Genomic DNA, 6,252 nt, shown 5'->3' with positions numbered 1-6,252 from the left:
CTAAGGTTGTCTTGAGCACATTGAGCATCTACTATAAAAAAATAAGATTATTAGTGAAAGATCAAAATCGTCACTAATAGTTTTAGTGACGGTTTTCTAAGTATTAGTGACAGTTTTGAAATAGTTGTCATAACTGCGGTTACTAATAATTATTAGTGACGAATTTTAAAATTCGTCACCGCTAATAGAATATTAATGACGGATTATAACCATCACTAAAACACTTGTACCGTCACTATAAATTCTACATTGACTCAGCTCAAAATCATCACTAATAGTAAACTAGTAGTGGCGAATTTCAAAACGTCACTAATACTAGAGTAATAGTGACGAACATAGAATTCGTCACTACTAATCTGCTATTAGTGATGGGTTTGAACTTCGTCACTACTAGTTCAATATTAGCGACGATTTTAATATTCGTCACTACTATTCTTTTATTAGTGACAATTTTAAAATTCGTCACTACTTTCCTGATAGTAGTGATGGTTTTGAAATTCGTCACCAATACTTAAAAATGACATTTATTAGTCACGATTTTGAAACCATCACTAATAATTTAAAATTATTATTATTATTTTTTAATCATTAATTCTTGTAAAAATCTATAATTACATTTTCACACACATAACATTAAACCATAATTACAAAAAAAAATTCATAAATTATTGAAAACTCTAATTCAAATTTGAAATTCAAATACAAATATATTATTGAAATTCAATTAGAATACAAAAATTCCATATGTTTAGATAACAAAAAAAATTCAAAATTCAAATTCAAATTCAAATACAGATACATTATGAAAATTCAAATTCAAATAAAGAAATTATATCTGTTCAGATAAAAAAAATATTAAAAAAATAATCAAAAGCTGCATTTGACTGTGGTGCATGACATCGTGCTGATGTTGTAACAGCCGCAAACCCTACAAATCAAGAATTATAAAAAATATTAGTATATGATTTTTGAACATATATGTATACATATTATAAGTATCAATGATTTAAAAACAAACAAAATTAGATATTCGAACATAGTTAAAAAAAAATGATACAATTTTAAATAGCTAAGTTTTATCAGTTTAGAAAAATTTTGGCAGCATTTGGTTTGTAAATAGGACATTTTCCATAGAGATATGCTCCAAACCTGAGTGTTTACAATAAACAGTACACAATAATCCAACCAGTAATGAATTTTATAAGTGCATCAGAACTTCATATAATAAACATTAAATAATAAAATTTTAACAGCATGCCTTCTGTAAATTAGACATTTTCCCATAAAATCTATACCTGAAACCTGATTGTTTTCAACAAATAAATCATTTCAAACATACAACAACCTAAATCCACAACCAGCATATAATTCACAATATACTGCATCAGCCATGCAGTTGGCGTTCAACACAAGCATGTATTCCAGTAGTTCAATAATATAATATCATCGTCTCTTATATTGCAGAAAACATAATAATAAAACTTAGAATTCCTTTCATTTCTCCACATTTGATTAATCTCTCACAAGACCACAGATATCACATCAAGCTAAAAAATTCATGACACCCCAACGTTCAATTTTTACTAGCTCCAATAGTTTCTAAAACAAAGCACAAAGAATTTTATGAGATTAGTTGAACTAAGATCTTAACATGACAGTGTATAAGAAGAAGCACCTTATTGTTGCAAGGAGCCACCGTCTGTAAATTTGACATTTTCTCATAAAACATGTACTTGAAACCTGGTTGTTTTCATCAAATAAATCATTTAAAGCATGCAACAACCTAAATCCACTGCCAACATGCAATTCACAATATACTGCATCAGTCATGCAGTTGGCGTTCAACACAAGTATGTATTCTAGTAGTAGCAAACAAAGATCTTGGTTTTTTAAATTACCGCCAAGGGTGGTGGGGTTAAGAATTTTTTAATGAAGCAATAACTATCAAGGGTTTGAAAGATGAAAGCTTGTAGTTCGCAAGCTGTGAGTTTCAAGAACCAACATCAGCAATACAAAGAATTCATCTTCATAGTCCAACACCCTATGCAGGAATGATCTTCTTAATGTCAACACCTAAAAGATCAAATTTATCCCTAATTTTAGCAACATAAAGGGAAAGTAGGCAAGATAAGTAGCATTTTCTCATGTCAATATTTAAGGAACAAAGAGATCATATTCTACCCTCACGTTAATTTGATTGTTGTTCCCCATCAAGTCATACATTACGACAGAAAGGAAAGAAGGTAATAAGGCTTCTTAGGAAAATTTCCAACGTTTGTGCAATGCTTATGATAAGGAGATCAAACTCACCTACACTTTCGCTATGCATAATGGGTATACATTTCAACTCGATCTAAAGTCTATAAAGCACAGCTCTTAGGATGCAAAATGAGTAGCCTTGTACTAATAAGTAGAATAAAAAAGTCGTCGCTCAATTCCAATACAATTCACTTTTGTGGGCTCACACAAAGCCTCCCAACCACCCTTCTTTATTTTTACTTTAAGTTAGCCATCAAAATAGACTCTTTATTTTAAATTAATCATTGGGTGCAGTGGGAGTACTCCAGGGCTGCATGACAGTAATGTTTTTTGCATAAAAAATATGGGCTTAGTTACTAATTCCTAATAGTAGTCTTCCACACCAGATTCCATTCAAAATTTTTTTTTTCAAAAAAAAAAAAATTCACACGTGGCTTTCACCCAAAATTAAACTAATTTCTAGTGTCATTAAATGGATGAAATTCAATTATTCATTTATTTACTCATCCTTTCAAAATATACAGGACATTGGAATCATTTTAGCATGCATTTTAATGATTGTAGTCATGTATGAGATTTCTAACGACATTTCGGCAACATGCCGTCTATAAATAGAACATTTCTCGAACCTGCAAATCATGAAAACAATAAAAATACAATTCATTTGAATCCCTAAGATAGTTAAATTTAGGCTAGCTCACAAAGGATGAAGTTCAGCTTCCCTGTGTGTTCTCATGTGTTCAATCCAAACATGAAACAACCTAATCAACTACCAGCATGTAGTTCATAAGATTCTACATCAGCCATGCAGATGACGTTCAGTTCAAGCATGCAATTCAGTATACTGGAAATTCAGTTGGGTTCATCCTCATGAAATTCAGCTGGCCAAATGTACCTTTTCATATCTCTTTGAAGTTCTAAGATATTTATCAGTCTTGAACAATGCATTTCCTTCTTCTTTCTTTTTACCAACAACTTCAATCTTCTCCTGAGTGCTTATATCCTAGGACTCCTCCTAGAGACAAATAAAAATCAAATACTTGAAAACACAATTTCCATTTGTCCTCCTTCAAAAAAACGAAAATACGCCACAAGAAGGAGAAAAAAAGTGAACACTTATCTACCTACCTTATCTGTGTAAGTAACATCTGCATAGAATCCAGAAATAGCCATAAAAACGTAATGATACAATGAAGCACAAAATATAGGTAGAAACCGAAAGCACCATGTATTTTCATTAATTTCAGAGCATATAATGTAGATAGAAAAGAAAAGTTGTAATTTGGTGTTTAATATTAATTAGAAGAATGTGTGTTTTCATGGGTTTTAGGTAGTATGTGATTTTATATATCATAATAAGAGTGATCCAAGATGATCATTCTTGTTGCTTTGGTAGTCTAGATTACTTAATTTTTTTTGGAAAAAAAAAATTCTTAATCATGTTAGTAAATAAACAACAAAAATTTGATTTTCCCTATCATTAACATTTGATTTTTATATTTTCAAAGTTCTTAATCATGTTAGTACAAAATTTCATTTTTAATGATGTCTAATATAAAAAGAAAGCACTTGGAAAATAAGTTTCCAACCTACTTTCTTTTTCACTCCTTTCTTCAAACAAAATTCTAGGTAATTGACTTTTTATTTAGCTTTAAAAAGGAATTGTGAAAAGAAAAAGCTGCATTGCTTTCATGTTTTCAAACATATATAAGAACAGCTTGGAAAACAATAAACGAAAAATGTTAGAGAACTTGAAACAATGAGAGAAACTTTTGTAATTCTTTGGAAAACTGAATAAAAAATAAAAATTGTTTTTTCACAACTAAACTGATCCTAAGGCCCTTCAAACAAACAAAAATGAATACTTCGCATCAACAAGGCCCCGAATTTCCCAAAAGGATAATCAAACATATACCAAAAACTAATTAAAGTAAATTTCAAATACTGCAACCAATTAATTCATATAAATATCCTAAGCATCAAACTAGCCCAAGACTTCCATAAAAATCATAACATATAGTCACATAAAAAACTATCCACCTTCTACGAGAGAAGGAGACTTTTAGAAAGGAAGAATCAATCGATATAACCTAAAAATATGCCTATACACAATTATGAAATGAAGACATGATACAGGGATGCACTCATAGAAAGGTGAGTGAATACGATATGAACAAACGAAAGATTCTAGGACCTTTTAAGGGATTTCGGGAATAGTATATCGAAAAATACTAACCTCCCTGGTGACGGCAAAGGCGAGGGGCTGTGATGGCGACGGGTTCTATGAACGAACGACGACAGGCCCTCGAAATGCAACGGTCTGCGAACGGCGATGGGCCCTCTAGCTGCAACGAATGGCGACAACGCTGCGACGGACAGAGGAGAATCCGGAGGAGAGGATCGGGAGAGGAGGCAAGAAAGAGATAAGGGAAAGGAGGGAAATGAGGAAGATTGGGTCAAAACCCGGTAAATAAAAGAACTAGTAATGACGAATCCCATAACCGTCACTACTAGTGTGAAATGAATTTTTTTTTTTTTTTTTTTTTAAAAGAACTAGTAGTGATGAAGCTTCCAAACCGTCACTACAAATGGACTAATAGTGACAAATATTCCAAACCGTCACTACTAATTTGAAATAAATTTATTTTATTTATTGAAAGAAAAGAATTAGTAGTGATGAAGCATCCGAATCGTCACTACTAATGGACTAATAGTGACGAATATGATAAACCGTCACTGTAAAGACTCAGAGAATTATAGCAAATAAACAATAAAAGAAATGAGAGAAAATGATTTTTCAAAAGGGTATTCAGCAGGGTCTCATTGACAAGTGCAGAGTGCTCGTCGACAAACAAGCTTTTTAGGCTCGTCAACACGGACGCATGTCTCGTCAATGAGAACTTACTGAGAGGGGTTTAGCAGAACCTAAAGTTCGTTGACGAGGGTTACAAGTTCGTCAATGAACTCCTTTCATGAACTCGTCAACAAGGTGACGTGTCTCGTCGATGAATCCGCACTTTATAAATAAGCTGAGCTCGAGTTTTTTAGCTGGAAACTGCATATAAATTCCCTCTCTCTCTCTCTCTAGAATTTTGACTCCCTCACCTTCTCTCTAGATTTTCGGCTTCGTTCTTCACCGGTTCGACGATTGAAAGTCGCCACACTACTCCTGGGAAGATTCTCTTCAAGTCTACTGGAGTAGTTCGTTGGTTAGGCCAACTTGAGCACCATCCCAAAATTTAGGTAAGTTGGTTATTTTAAGTTTTATAAGGTATTTAGTATTTCTGGACTGAGAAAAGTGTAGTAGATGAAATAATACTGAAGTTTTGTTTGGGAAAATGTAAATTTCTGGGTGTTGAGCTGGGAACACCGTGAGTGTAGGTTTGGATTAAATTGCGTGCAACTCAATAAGTTAGGTAAGGAGAATAAATTATAGCAGGAATTTTTGTGAAATACTGGGTGAATTATATGCGAAACGAATTATTGTATTTTTCCTAAAATTCTTATGATATGATTAATAAATGAAATTTGTGTGGCATATGATCATATGAAAATGATGAAATGTTAATTGCGATTTCTGGATAATAATGAAATGGGATAAAAGGATGTATGGAAATGATTTTTATGAAAACAGGGAAAGTATGAAATACTGATGTTTAAGTATATAGAGAAATGTGGAAATATATAAAATATGGAACGGGTTTTATGAAATGAGGGAAATATGAAATATTGAAATGTGCATACTCGAAATGATGAAACATGTGATATGTAATATATTGTTATAAAAGGAAACTGGTATTGAAATACTGAGAATTTATCGGTAAACAAATGTGATTATTGATTGGTAAATACTGAATTGTGAATGGTGATTGTGAATATTGGGAATGTAAACATTGTAACTAACAATTGCAATGAATATTGAATTTGGAAATGCTGATATGAGGAAAATGAAATAGTGGAAAAGAAAACCCTGATGGAATGGATATGTAAACC

General features: G+C 32.1%; 1 long non-coding RNA gene across 2 annotated transcripts in view; it reads right to left on the bottom strand.

Moving 5' to 3' along the window:
* Positions 1–687: 687 nt before the first annotated feature.
* The window catches only part of LOC131160144 (uncharacterized), a 28,981-nt gene continuing 23,416 nt past the window's right edge, over positions 688–6,252 (bottom strand). Inside the window, exons 2-3 of one of the 2 annotated variants that reach the window (XR_009137938.1) lie at positions 3,155–3,274; positions 688–928 (exon numbers count right to left, since the gene is read on the bottom strand). This is a non-coding gene — a long non-coding RNA (uncharacterized LOC131160144). The remainder of the gene's footprint in view (positions 929–3,154; positions 3,275–6,252) is intronic. The other variant, XR_009137939.1, reaches the window with a different exon arrangement.

The sequence above is a fragment of the Malania oleifera genome, chromosome 7, assembly GCF_029873635.1.
Source record: "Malania oleifera isolate guangnan ecotype guangnan chromosome 7, ASM2987363v1, whole genome shotgun sequence".
Classification (NCBI taxonomy): Eukaryota; Viridiplantae; Streptophyta; class Magnoliopsida; order Santalales; family Ximeniaceae; genus Malania; species Malania oleifera.
Note: the sequence above shows the minus strand (reverse complement) of the source record. Positions and strands in the feature narration are given on the sequence as shown.